This window comes from Coturnix japonica, chromosome 3, assembly GCF_001577835.2.
Source record: "Coturnix japonica isolate 7356 chromosome 3, Coturnix japonica 2.1, whole genome shotgun sequence".
NCBI classification, from domain to species: Eukaryota; Metazoa; Chordata; class Aves; order Galliformes; family Phasianidae; genus Coturnix; species Coturnix japonica.
Window position 1 is genome coordinate 87,701,846 of NC_029518.1, and position 15,386 is coordinate 87,717,231.

Genomic DNA, 15,386 nt, shown 5'->3' on the forward strand with positions numbered 1-15,386 from the left:
TTATGAGCATAAAATGTCAGAAACTTGTAAAATTCAGACTGGGTCTGAAGTAGTTCTGTAGATAAATTTGTTTTAAACTTATATAATGCTGGGATATAACCATCTTCGGTGATCAAATATCTACTGTGAAGCCCTACTGAGGCAGACATTGAGTGACACTGCTGTAACTTCAGATGACATACATTCAGTGTTAACTCAGACCAGTTCTAGCACAGACAGCAGCCTTCCAGAAGCTGCCAATGTTCTCCTTTCATGTCTGATTCTGTCTTGGGGAACACAGGAGGGCAGGAGAAGGTCTCAGCTGTAAAAACCTCATCCTGGCAGCGTGTTTTCTCTTGTGACTGGTCAGAGGCCAAACAATGTCATGACAACTGGACCTCTGAGGTTCTGAATGCCAGCTGTTGTACACTTGGGGAGCATAGGATCACTTCATGGAGAGGTGGTCAAGCACTGGAAGGGGCTGCCCAGGATGGTGGTGGGGTCTGTGTCCTTTGAGGTATTCAGGAGATGTGTGATGCAGAACATTTCCAGCTTATGGAAATTTGTCATGTTCTGTAACAGACGAGAAGTTATTTCCCTTGTGACTGTAAGTGCAATGGAAAATCAGAAACTGAGGTTTCAGAAGATAAAAAGTCTGGATTGCGTGGAGCGTTTGAATTCTCCAACATCTCAGTGGTCCAATTAAACCATTTTCTTTATGAAGACTCAGCCTCATGAAAAACTGAATATACTAATAAAAATGTGAGTCATCGTGCCTTTCTTACTGAGCCTTTTTATCTTTCTGTGTCCGAGGCAACAATAAACATGATTTATATGCACTGTGTTTAATTTCCTGCAGTGTTCTGATCTTGCATTGGTGCAAGGGAAAAGTCAATGAAGATGGATGGTGAACAGAATGCTAACTGGGAGGCGAGCAGTAAATGTGGCCAGAAATGGGAGGAGATCATATTGCAGAGATAAGTAACACTTCTGCATTTCTAAAGCTGACGCTATTTAGGGTGTATTAACAGAAAAGGTATAATATGACTGATAAGGCAGAAAGATAGAGTTGTCTGTAGCCACAAAAAAATACCAGCTTAAATCCTCTTGTGCAGATGAGTCATAATGCAGTGGAGCCAGGAGCTGGACTCAGTAATCACTGTGAGTCTTCCAAAATGGGAAACACCATGGTTCTATGATTCCATGACTCCATTTCCTATGTCAGATGGGTGGATCGCTGTAGCTACCTGTACACTGGCCTCAGGTTCCATGGGAAATCATTTGCAAAAAGTTAATTCAATCTTTTAAAGTCCAGATTGCATTTTCCTAGTGGAAAATTACTACGGGCTCTTTTCTGGTTCCTTAATTTTAGATGCATTGTTGGGACTTTCTGTTTTCGGACAACACTGAAATTGGCTCTGGAAGGCCCCTGCTTTCTTTTATTGGCTTTGATAGTATCCTCCATACAATTGTGCTCCAGTTCCTGTTGAAGGGGTGCTATTTAACTGCACACTATTTATCTTTCTACTAGGGACAATGAAGTCTCCAGCTTCTGACAGCACCATGACCTTCCTGCCTCCATGCAGACCCCAGAGACAACCCTGAGGCACAAAAGAGGCTCCACTGGCTGCCCGTGAGAACTGGAGTGAAGAAAGATGCCAGAGGAGCTGCTTGAAATGGCAGTGAGCACAGGGGGCTGCTACCACGAAAACATCTCAGTGTGAAAGTGCAAATCTATATTGACTTTGTTCCTCATAAGGTTACTTACCATGGCTCAAGAAGCCAAGAGCATTGATTTCAAACACAGGCAGAGGAAATTTCAAGGCAAAGGAACTGCGTTGTGGAAATGTTGTGTATTTCTGTAGAAAAAAAGCCTGTGAGAGAAAGGAAACCAGCATCTCTTTCCAAGGAGCAGCTATTTGCTGGGCAGTTGCAGCTGCTGGAGGGGAATATCCCAAGAAGCCCAGCTTTGTCTCTGTTGTTTTTGGAGTAAGAAAAAGGTCACATTCTATAGGACAACAATAGTCTTTGTGAGCAGATGCTGCTTTATGGATCTTTTTGTGGTCTTCATTGTGAATTACGCTACTTTTTTTTTGTCCAGGGAAATGCGCTCCTATAGTTACAGTTGGGTTCTGTTCTTCTCCCTCTTCCCTTCCCAATGAATATAGAGATCCTTAACCTACTTTCAGTTATTATACAGCTCAGAGCCTGTGCCTGCTCCCTCAAAGGACAACTGGAAGGCTGCCATTGACTTCAATAACAGCATGGGCAGCCTCCTTGTTAGTTAACATTTGTAAAGTGCTTGGAGGTGCTTAGGCAACAGATGTTACATAAATGTGATTAATTTTATAACTTCACTATCATGTCTGCAATGCTACACTGCAACTTTGTCAGCAGGCATATTAACTCATGTTGAAGTGCTGTATGCAGGATTAAGGTTTAGTTAAGCAAAAATAAACAGTCTCACCAAATTCAATGCAACTATTCATCTACACAAATAAAGCTTCTATCTTAGTCTCTTAGAATAAGGGAAGCACTTGTGTGTGTGTTTCTGTTTGTGTGAAAACTCTTCTACAGGTACTTGCTAGCACAAGATCTTTATGTCTGGTACAGCTATAAAACATAGCTGTTAGATGTCATACTTTTGAATCATCGCAGATGTCCAGGGAATAGCAATATGATAATAGACACAGAAGGGAAATAACATTTCATACTGATCACTCAGCCACTCCTGGTAGCTTTTTCCAGTTAATTGTTAAGATTTAGTTGTATCTTTCAGTGAGCCAGAGAAGTCCACTAACACTTTTGAGTAATGTGGGTCGTGTTAAAACTTTGGAGGAACTTTTAATGTACAAATTAATAAAGAACTCTTTATCATTTTACAGCATTTAGGCAGATGTTTCAAAACTGATGGACATTTAGACATGATTTTCAGTGTGAATCTTCTAGTCAGCTTCTTGGTATTGCTGAAATCTGCCAGGTTGATGCCATTACAAGCCAAGATTTGGAAAAGATCTTGGAAAGACAATAGGTGAATACAAGTGGATGGAGTCACTTACTGATAAATAATGGCAGTTGGTGTGAATGCTGGAAGGCAAAGGAAATAGACTCAATGGAAAGTGTTGCTGGAGCCTCACAACACACTGCAGTGAAATTCAGTGGCTGGGAGCAATAAGTGCAAATACCATTCGGGGCAGACATGTAAGCTGTGTAATATGTGCTTTATATTGTATGGGCTTGGGGCAGAGTGGCTGGAAGACTGTGTAGACAAAATGGACCTGAGGGTGTTGGTTGGTGCTTGGCTGAACATGAGCCAGCACTGTGCCCAGTTGGCCAAGAAGATCAAGGGCATCATGGCTTGTATACGAAATTGTGTGGCCAGCAGGAGCAGGGAAGTGCGAGTTGGCCTCCTCTCCTGTGTAAGTAGTGCTAAGATTGCAGTTGGGCCAAAGGAATCCCAGGCATATACACAGACCAAGAACAATCTTTGAGAGTAGCCCTGCAAAGAAGGACCTTGGGGTCCTGGTGGATGAAAAACATAACATGAGCCAGCAGTGTGCTCTTGCAGCTCGGAAAGCAAATGGTATCTTGGGCTGCAACAGAAGAGGGATGGCCATAGAATAACTCTATGATTCAGTGATTCTGTGATGAGAGGGAATGGCCTCAAATTGTGCCAGAGGAGATTCAGGCTGGACATCAGGAAAAACTTCTCTGAAAGAGTGTTCAGGTGCTGGGATGGGCTGCCCAGAGAGCTGGTGGAGTCCTTCACCACCAACACTTTGTGTACATACACAACAATGTGCAGTTTATTACTGAACTGTTCGCTATTTCTTTGTTTATTTTTAATCAGTTACTATTAAACACTTAAGCAAGGACAGACACTGGGAGGAGGCTGGCCCTGGGCTGCAGAAAGGAGCCAATATTTTCATTGTGAGCTTAGTCTCTGCCCTGTAGCAGAAAGGCAGAATCCAGACTCCAGAACAAGGCACTAACATTTTATTGCTAATGTTTGCCTGGCTATGGATAACAGATTTAAACTGCTATAGTCCTAATGAGTTCACCACAGTAACTTAATTAAGCAATTGAACATGACAGGCAATGCATTGTAGGGGGATTATTGCATGCCTTCAGTAAAGCAAAAAAACCCAACAAAACAGAAAGGGATTTCAGCTACCAAGAACCCTCTGAAAAAAAATCCCCCGTCCACCTCGCTGAAACTAAAGAAAACAGAGAAGAATTTTATCTGCATAAGCCAGATTCATATCACCAGCACCTTTCCAATGGAAGCCATGGTATAGCAGTACTAGTAATGACTTCCAAGTTATGACCTCACCTTCAGGTTTTCATTAGGTGGCATGACATCGATTACAAGCAAATTACAGGAATTAAAACAAAAAATGCCATTAATTGCAATACCTTACATTTAGGTTTTGGAGATAGAATTCAAAAATTGAAAAGCCAGAGTTAAACCAAGAGGATCTGAAGCTACGGCTGTCTCTGGAGTCTTTGAGATCAGTATGCTGCTCATTGCGTGGAGAAATAATAGACTTTGATTAAATCTGTTTCAGTCTGGAGCAACGAAAGAAAGAACAACACGGAGGGTATTGTGTTTCAGCTTGCAAATGCAGAAGGTTTAGGATTTCTTTTTATCTCCGCTTTTCTACTCAAGCTCTGCTACAAGGCCTCATTGGGCTGCACTCAGTCTTCAGTAGCAGAAGTGCACTGAAGTGTGCCTGCCAAATACCTGGTTAGTGTCAGGTGCAGTAGGAGTTAGGTGCAAGCATATTCATCTAACATGGACTGTATTGGCACTGCATAGTAACTGGAGGACTATTCAAAGACCAAACTATGATCTTCATTCTAAACCTCATCCCTAGGTGCCATCCCTACCCTTACCACTGACATAAAACCTATCAGATATCCCCCTCACATCTTACAACCACTCATAGACAAACCAGTGCTGGTGAAGGAGAAAGAGAGCAGCCACGGAGCTTGGAGTCATCCTCCTCTCACACAGCCCTTAGGTGCTGCACAGGCATTCCAGCAACTCCACCACCACAGTGCTGACATTCCCATTTATTTTCCTTCCCTGTTATCTGTCTTATTCACCTTCAGAACATACTGTGCTTTCTGTGTTCAGATCTCTTCATTACTTTACTCAATAAGGTAAGTATAATCATCCTCATTTTGAACCACTGGGAGAAGATGAAACAGTTTGCCCAACATCTCACAGCAATTCGTTTATGTAGATCTGCTTTCATACCTATAACAATCCTAACCTTCTGTTGAACTGCTCTAAAAGAAGAAGAAGCACAAAGGAACCTTCAGAAGAGTGTTTGGCCACCACCTCAGCCATGGTACATGCGTTCTGTTCAGCACGGTCACTGCACTGCAGCACACAAAACCCCCGCTTCCATTCGGCGGGTCTGACTTTTAAGAAGCTTTTCCATCAGAGCACAGTTTGGTCCGTGTGTCCTCTTTTGTAGCCATTATTATCTCACAGTGTGGGCTATAAAACCAAGCTTCCTTCTGTGGTGCCAACTGGCATCTGTCACCACTCGCTCCTTATCGGCTACCTCTGCCAGTTCCCAGCATTAAACGAGGCCGTGCCACGCTATCGTTGGGATTAGACCTAATGCACTGAGTTCTCCCTGCCCTGTTTATTTTTATCAACTTATTTAGATTCCCAGTCTGGGCATCCGAGCTCCAGAAATTCCGGGTGCCTTTCTGCTTCCCAGCTTTAATGAGCAGCACATCCGTGCAGACACAGATCCTGATTGCTCTCCCTCCTCAGTCTGTGTAAAATCCTGCAGTGAGGGAGCAGCAGCCCTGCCAGGGTGACTTCCACACCACTGCCATGCGTGCCCAGGGGCTGGGAGGATGTGGAGAAGCAGGGACAGGCAGCTGCCCACCTGTAATGAGATTCTGCTGATGCTCTGCAGCTCCCAACTGGAAAATTTTACTTCAGTTTCCTACCCTACCTGTGTCTTTGTTGGATACTGTGAGATCAAATGGACAAGCAGGTACCTGACAAAATCTTTGTACGAGCCATGGAGCAAAACCCAAACTAGGTCAGATGCCAGTGCATGAGAGCAGGGATGTGGCCATGATATAAACAGCTTGGTTCCCATGTGCGGAGAAAAGCAAATGCCTCACTGCAAAGACAGAAAGCATCTGGTGGCTGCTGAATGCCAGTGCACAGTGATTTTCACCCACTTTTGTAAGTGTTCTGGACACATCCATACCACCTCTTACTGGGTGTTTCTAATGGAAACGCATTGCAGTGTTAGAACCCATTTTCTTTGCAGCCAAAGCAAATTTTTCCCCTAATTTCTCCCATTACGCCCTTTCTTACTACTGCCCCAAATTCTTCAGCTTCTTTATTGTTCACACCTCCCCTAATGTTTATTTGCTTGTTAAGCCCCTCAGTCCCTCTCCAGATGTTTTAGATTGAACCCTGTAACTTTTTGTTGTACTAACTCTCTGGTCTGAGAATAATCCAGACATCAGGCTTACAGTGAAGAAAACAAAGTTTAAAAAGTTGTGGGAAAAATGGAAACTAAACAAGCTTTCAAGGCAAAATGTTGTGGAATTCTTCCACAGGCTTTTCTAGACAGCAAAAATACATACAAGGCCAGAACGCAGTAAGATTCATGGAGGAAAACCAGTTCCAGTGCTATGAAACAGAAAGGTACCTCCTCTGGGCAGCTCAGCTGCACACCAGTAATGATAGGAGGTGAATGGGGAAGAATCTCTGTCAGCTTCCTTGCTGCTACCCAAGTATCTGGCTTTGGCCATGGTCAGGCAGAGGCTGATGAACCAGCAGGACCTCTGGCCAGATTCAACACATCAGCCCTTATATATTTTTACTATGCATGCTCGATGGGTGGATGACTGTTTGCTTCCATTTGTCTTCTGTATCAATCATAAACTGCACCCAGCGGACAAATGACCACGTTCATCATAACACCTCTGCAGCTGAGGTCAAGGAGATTCAGAAGAGCTCCTTGAGGTATGTCCTCATGCAGGTAAGTGTGCAGTGGAGGATGGAGACTACTGAGCAGCCCAGCATTTCACAGCCCTGCCTGCTGAACCAGCTTGGTGCTGGAAGCAGCAGGCATAATCCAGCTCTATCGGCCTCTGCAGCAGGGTGCCTTGCTCACCAAAGCCCAGGACAGTGTTTCTTATGAGCAAAATGTCAGCACCCCGCAGTGCAACACTGCTTCTGGCTGCTGAGTTGCCCCATGTTCCCTGCGTGAAGTTTGTCAGAATGAGCTCCAGGTCACTGGCTGAGGATTCACTAATTGAAGCTTACACATTCAGGCCACTGAATCTTAGTTTCCTATTCACAGGCTCCACTTTTCTCACTTTCCTCTTTTTCAGTTTCGCTCAGCTGTGATGTTTGGCTTGTATCATTTATGGCAGGAAGTAATGGAGGGTGGCCAGCAAGAGGTGAAATGGTCAATGGAGACTCATGGACACAAACAAGAATGAGTTTCACTCTTCTGTTTTCTGATGAAGTAGCAGACAACTACATTTATTCAGCTCAAGGAGTGTCCAGGTCTGAAGCCCCCAGTGCAAGGACAGGGAGCTGTTGGAGAGGGTCCAGAGGATGGACACAATGATGACCAAAGGGCTGGAGCACCTCCGCTACAAAGACAGGCCTTCTTCATCTATTTGTCTTCATCTTACTAAACCAGTGCCAGGTTATATTAAATTCCATATTTGATCATAATAAAATCATCTTAGTACATGCACCTGCAGTATTCAGCAACTTATATGCTTATACAAATAGCTTCGTGTGTGAGGTATATATAGTAGTTTCGGGGGATGCAGAAGGACTGACACCCTGACATGTGTTTGTACACGCAGGATCAGGGGCACAGCTTTCTGGAAAGTCATTTCTAGACAGGCAAACAATACGGTACGTCTCACACCGTGACAGATCTCGTAGTAATACCAAAATCTCCAAGAAGGATCCTGTAAGAGTGTGACTCAGAGCAGTCTTGACTGTCAGTGTGAATAAGGGATCAAATGCTCAGGGGGAAAAAAAAGGGAGTATCAAAGTGAGGAGCTGCAGCTTTATTACTATTCTGTGGGACATGAAGCCAAACCCAGCTGCCACCTGGCTGACACAGGGGTGGGGAGTGGCAAATATAAGGCAAAAATACAGGTAAGGAAGGATGTGGGATGGAGGACTATCAAAGGAATGAACGTAAATCTGACTTTGCCTCGTATCAGATGAGCTGAGGTAAAACTCAGCTCTTTAACTTGTTGGACTTGACATGTCCAACCTTTGCAGGGATTGGATAAGTCCTGTTTTGAGGTTTTGTATTCCTACTATGAGATCATAGTTGTGATTTTTGGGGGAATGATCACATAAAATATGTTCTGTGATAGAAATATTGAAAAATAATAATAATAATAATAGTTTCTCACTAAATGGGAATTTACTAAAAGGTTTTTTTATTTTCAACCACAATTTTAGAGCTGCATACCAAACTTCACAGTTACTTCATTACTGTGCGTGTGAATTCAGCAGGTTTTCTGTGTTATTCTGACTTGATGATTGAAAATCCTAATTCAGTGTTTAGTGTCACGTGCTGCCTTATGTGTTGTTCTACCAGATGAACAAAACAGAATCAGATCAACCAGATCAGGCTGCCCAGGGCCCACCCAACTCAGCCTCCAGGGATGGGGCACCCACTGCTGCTTGGGGAAGCTGTGCCAGGGCCTCACTGCCCTCAATGGGACTTGAGCATCTCTCTCAGGTCTCAGGGAGGGCTCTGGTTCTGGTGCTGCCCTGGCACAAACCATCCTTTGGCCTCGCTTATGCTGGTGCTGAGGATGCTTGGGCAGGAGCATCTTTGTTTTCCACTCTCCACAATCCCTGCCCATCCAGCTTCATGACGCCTTCAGAGATACGGAATTAAAGAGCTGCGCTCAGTCACCCGGCTTTCGAGGGGCAGGATCTCCCTCTGGAGGCCTTCAGCAGCAACTGCTTCTCCCACGTTTCACTTCAAAGCAACTAATTTCCCTCTGAGTCTTATGAAACTGTGCTGACCACAGATGGCAGGAATGCAAGAAGCTGCCGTTGGACAGTAACAATTCTGTTCAGGTAGAAGTCAGTGGAAGTGAAGGTGTTGTTGGCTTTGGAACCAAGAAGAGGAAGCATCATTTCTGCCCCTACGAGGATGCAGGCACGGGCCGAGTCACTGCGAGGCGCTGCTGCCCCAGCCCTGAGAGCTGTGCTGGGAGCAGAGCGGGGGCTCTGCTGGGAGATGGACGTACCCGCTCTTCAGACCTCTAAAGTACATTGATAAGGTGTGCTACCAATAATACTGAAGGTCTGTGTTGGAAATGCAGCTGATTTCTAATATATCCTTCTACGTATGTTTGCCGCTGTAGCAAATTACCAAGATAACATCAAAGGAGACCAAATGTAAACCTTTCTGTGTCGCTGTCTTCAGCAGTTGTAATAAAGCTGCTGTAATAAAGAAGGGTAAGGGCACAGCAGCAGGGACAGCTCGGGAATTTGTTTATCAGCATTAAGAGTTTGGTGGAAAACATTCTGCACAATAATTGGTTGATGATATGACAATTGTATTTGTGCAAGCACTTTGTTCCCACAGTCTCTGTCCTTAACCACATCCCAGCACAGCATTAGCAGTGTCCACCTTTTCCTTTTTATACAAATTCAGTCACTCTTTCCATTTACTGATCTAGTAAAGGTGTATGTTTGGTGGCCCTGCCAGGCAGGGGGGTTGGAACTACATGATCCTTGAGGTCCCTTCCAACCCGGGTCATTCTGTGATTCTGTGTGTAAAGACTATTGGGTCACAGACATTCTTGTTTGTGCTGATTCATCCACACATCACATCATGTCTGACTCTTTTCTTCCCAATTAAAGAAAATCCAGTCTTATCTGATTGTTTTTCTGGCAAGGACGCTGTGTTTTCCTCACACACTTCTTAAAGAGAGCTGCAGATTCTCTAACAGCTGGACATGCAACAGAAATGATCTCATTCTTTAAATCTGCAGCATCAAAACAACACAGAAAAAAAAACCAAAAAAAAAAAAAACCTTTGAGTGCAATGTATTCCTTTGACAAAAGGTCCTACATAGGAAATGGGACACAGAATTGTTCTGGGCATCTTTAATATGTGTCTCTCAGAGGAAAGCTGAACTGACATTCAGAGAAGGATGAAGTGGACTTAGAATTTCCTTGTGGCTGTGCTACAACTAAAGTTATTCTTGCCAGGCTAATTTATACTCACTAAAAGCTTCTGCTTTCCTCTTTGGCTGCATGAGGAATTTGACGGCAGATGGAAGATTTTCCAGTGTCCTGGGTAATTCTTGCTCTCTCTACCCATCACTGAAACCATTCTTTGCATTAGTGTGGTTTTCAACTGCACTTTATATCTGAACCAGAGCTCTTAACAGCTGATAAAATAGATTTCAAAGCTTTATGAATAATGCTATAGGCAGAGTAATAAATCATTGTGCCAGTAAATGTAAGGTAAAAAAAACCCCACAAACTTCTGTATTTCGAAGAAACTCAGATTGTAGAATTTTTGTATATTTTAGGCAAGTATTTCACTTCCACTTGGTGAACTTTGCACCATCCCTCAGGTATGTTCAGGGTCTGTGCAAATCTCTTTGGGTCTCCACAAGTTCTGCCAAAGAAGCAGAAGAAAGTTATCTGCATGACTCCCTGATACGCTCCCAGCTCCCGCTTCCTAAATGGCACCATTTGGCACAAAAACATTAGGTGATCTTTGGAAGCAAGATAACTCATCTAGTTTGCTTTCCTCTGGAGTTTTAGGGGGTTTCTTTTGTTCGTTTTGGGTGTTGCTTTGTTTCTGTTTGTTTCTGTAGCTCTTAAGTTTAAATAAGTGTTGGGGTTATGCTGAAACAAACTAGAAAGAGGAAAAAAATTTTTGTAAATACAAAAGATGTTCCCCAATCTCTCACATTCTCACAGTTACCCAGGCTGTCAACTGGGGTGTAAGGGCCTTTGCTTTCTACTGTGGGAGAGGGTTAGGGAGGGAGGAGCAGGAATGTCAAGGGCTGCAGCTGTGTGATGAGCGCTATTGCCACTTAAGTCACACATCCAGCAAGCTGTGCTTTCAATATTCCTTTGTCCCAAATGTCAGAGGACATTGTTCCAGACAGACAGCAAACCAGCTGTCCCATGTACTCATTTCAGGGTCAGGCTGCCTTGTGAGCTGCTTTCACAGGCTCAGGATGATTTGGGATTGAGCTCCACAAATATCAATCTTTTATGTCCTCCCCATTCACCTGACAGCTTCCTTGACAAGCTGACAAAGTTGCTTGAAAATAAAGCAGCTACGCTCATATGTAGATGCTGATCATGCAATAAATAACTAAAACTGGTCAAAGCCACTAAGTTTTTTGTTATTCTGCCCTGGATCAGGAAAAAATGCAGAGTTTTTTCTAAAATGAAAAATTCTACAATATCCAAATTGTTGGCATAGATATAAAAGTTATAGGAAAGTGCCGTAACACTGAAATGAAGCGTTTCTTTCTTTATCACATTAACCTTCTAAGGAGGCAGAACAAAACAATATTCTCACTTTTTCTTTTTGTAATTTTCCACTGTAAATATTAACTCGTGGATCAGAGAGCAGTAAAACATCCTGATGTTACAGAGGCAGCACTTTACATGGGGAAGCATTCTGTTACAGAACTTTTAATTGCCTCAGCAGGTTTTGTTTTAAATCATGTTGAAATGGATGAAATGATAACTGTAAAAACAATTCCCCAGCGATACATGCCTTTTCACAAAGTAATTTTTGCTCAGCAAACCACCTTTCTTTTAACCTGATATTACTCCATTTGAGAGAGTAACACAGCAATCTGTTCCAAACCCCGTAGCCATTTAGACACCACACCTGACACTTACCAGACACCTTGTACCACTGTGGTCTCTGCCTGTGCAATGAGATATGCCCCAAATTGAGCTACCGCAATGGGGGGAACACACCCTTGTTGTTGATCAAGAATGGGTCACACCAAAAGGCTAAGGAGCCTCACACTCTCACTCACACTCCTTGGGTTGCCCAAGGAGGCTGTGGATGCCCCATCCCTGCAGGCATTCAAGGTCAGTCTGGATGTGGCTCTGGGCAGCCTGGTCTGGTTGTTGGTGACCCTTCACACAGCAGAAGGGTTGAAACTGGATGATTAGTGTCGTCCTTTTCAACCCAGGCCATTCTATGATTATATTTTGAGGCCACCTGTTTGGAACTGGTCACAGGCTTCTTGAGCAGCTCTTCAGTGATGAAGGACTCCAAGAGACCGCAAATTTGCAGCGGACTGTAAATCCCACTTGGACACATCTTGAATAATTCCTAGATTTAGAGGCAGAAAGTCCTGCCCTTCTGACTACTCATCAAGACTTGTAATGGGAAAGCAAAGTTTAGGTAGCTTGTAAGAAGCCCTTTTGCTCCACAGATCAGAATTCATGCTCCTCCTGCAGATGGCTTCAGTCTGGTCATCAATCACCACACGATCAGGCCTTCATAATTCTTTCTTATCTCCAGCTGCATCCAAATTCACCTGAGCCCATCCTCTTACTGCTGTCCTAGGCTCAGGAAAGGAAGGAAAAATTCTTCCCCCAGGTAACATCCAAGAAGGATGTTTTGCTGTTGTTCTCTGTTGTGTCTCCAAAGTCAATCTTCTCATTTCCTGACTGTCTGCTCGTACATACCCTGGCAGGCCTACCTGACTCACAACATCCATTATCCTGCACCTGGGGAAAGAAATGTAGTCTATTTCAAGACAGCAGCCTTCTGTGGGCAATATGGACCTTCTTGTCTTTCCTGTTATTTTTTCCCTACTACTTCCACATAGCGGGGCAGGATCAACATCTTTCGGGAAGCTCTCTTGCAGTTTCCCAAAGTGCTAAGTCACAATTAGATATGCAGCACCACGCATCACAGACTTTCAGCACTCTCTTATAATTAGTGCCAGTGCTGTGGACACTAAAGGTCAAAACTGAAATATCTGGCAGACATGGAAACTGACTGCATGCGGCTGTGACCTAATTTTATCCAACTTACTACAGAGACTTCTTTATCACAAGCAGCAAAATGATTCCTTTAAAATGGAAAAGTCTGGTGATTTCAGCAATTTCTCCCTTGTGTAGTAAAAGGGAAAAGAACATCTCAGAGCTGACCTGACTACAATCAGCACAGTGAACTTGTATCACCTTACAAATGCTATCCAGTGGTAGAAAACATTTTTCACTCACCTTAAAGTGATTGTGATAAGCTAATTAAGGATTTTATGCTGGTCCAGATGATTGTCTGCTTATGTGTAAAGGAGATTTTGTTCAGTCAAGGTTGGCAGCACACGTGTGCACAATTCAAACAACACCTTCTCACTAAGTAAACCCGAAGCTGCCTCCAGTCAGAGATAATTGCAGGCAGATTGCAAGCAGTGGCCTTCGGGTAAAAAGGAAGGCAGCAACTGTTTTATGAGCAGAATTAGATTGTATCGGTCTTAACCCTTCAGTTAAGCTTTCCTATGAAAAATCACATTAGATTGAACTGCTAATTTTTCTTTCTTTATTATTAATTGACACAACAGTTCACTGCCACACACCCTTTTTCTTGGCTTTCAATTTTCCACACCAAGGAATGGCTAACGGGACCATACCCACGAGGTCACAGTCACCAGCCACCTCCTTCACTTTAGTGACAATTGCACACAGTGAGCAGGGAGCTGTAAAACGATGAGACAAGAGAAAAAAACATTGTAGTATTTTAAAGAACATCAGTGATGATGTCACATCTCATAAACTACCGCATGGAGATATAAGGGCTTATGTGGGAGCAGCGGGCTTTGCAGCCTCAGCTGCTCACTGATGTGTGCAGCACAGCTATTGCTTTAACACTGCGAGCTTTACTGCCATGGGTACGCCACAGGCACGTTCCAAATCCATGAAGTAAAGCACAAACAGCCTTGCTGGTTGCAAAACTATGGAGCACAGTCACCACTAATGAGGCTTTGCTTTTCTGCTTCTCTGTGAAATAAGCCAGCAGATCTTTTGCATTTGCAGATTCAGAAGCAAAAGTAGGGGAAGATGCTGAACTCCAGGCTCTGCAAGAGGTAACAGAAAACAAAATGGTTGAAGGGAGAGAGGAGCACAAGCAGCTAGATGCAGAATGCCTTCAGGTATCAGAGCACTGTAAAAAGAGGGGACTCAGCTCACTGCTAAGACTGTGAAGAATTCATTCTAGCAGAGAAGATGAAGGGAGTTCCCCTCGACCATCATCTTGTCCCATGAAAACAGAAACATCTCGTAGCTGTGAGCTGAGCTCCATGTATGTGGAAGTCAGCTATAAAAAATGTTTGACCACCTGAAGGCCAGAGAAACAGCCCTTAAGGAAGGGAGTGAGATTTCAGACCAGCCTTATCAATATTCTGCTTCTCTGCTGTCCCCCGCGTGGTGTTTGTGGGAGCAAAGAGGAGCAGATGGCGCAACAAGGAGAGTGAGAAACTCAAACAGAGCAATGGTTGCCACCTGTGCCTGCCACAACTCATTCACTCACCCGGGATAAATGGGAGGGGCAAATAGTGCAGAATGCTCTGACTGCCTCTTTGATGCAAAATCCCTGACTGCTGCTTGCTGTGCTGTGAAATTACGCATATGCTGGAGTGAAAGCAGTAAACAACTGTTTTCAGCAAGTCTTGCTCCCTGTCTTTTTTTAATGACACTTGCCTTGCAGTTAGGCTGGGAGGAATGATGGAGCACAGTCTTGGTGGGCTGTGCCACTCCTACCTACTTTTGACGACTCTATGACTTGTACATGACGCTGCATTTGCATCCTAGAGCAGACAAACCTCTAAGGAGATTCATCAGATATGGAAGAGGATTATGGGGATTTAGTTAAGAATATTCGTTATAATCAGAGCCCCCTCTTATTACACTGAAAGGATGCTTGCTCAGAAATCAGAGGCCCAGACAGCCCTGGAAGACATATTACAAATGGCATTCCTCTTTTGCCTTCAAAAGAGGAATTGCTCAATTACACTTTTAATTACTTCTAATTTGCTTTAATTAAATTTGCTCATATGAAAAAGAATTACTCTTGTTTACCTAGAAAAAGAAGCATTTTGTAACTTGTGTTTTTACAGACAGAATACAATCCTACTTAGCTGGGCCCTATTCTGTGGATTTCATAACATCTCTAGTGCATTAAGTATATCGTCCAGTGATGAACTAATGCTGTTCTTCTGTCCTTCATTGTATTGAATGATAATAATTTCCATTCTGTTAAAATATATCAATATATAATGTTTATTCCAATGTGTGTTTACTGTTGTTTCTGTTGAAAATCACCATCACCACCAGCCTGATGAAGCTTAATTCAAGACATTCT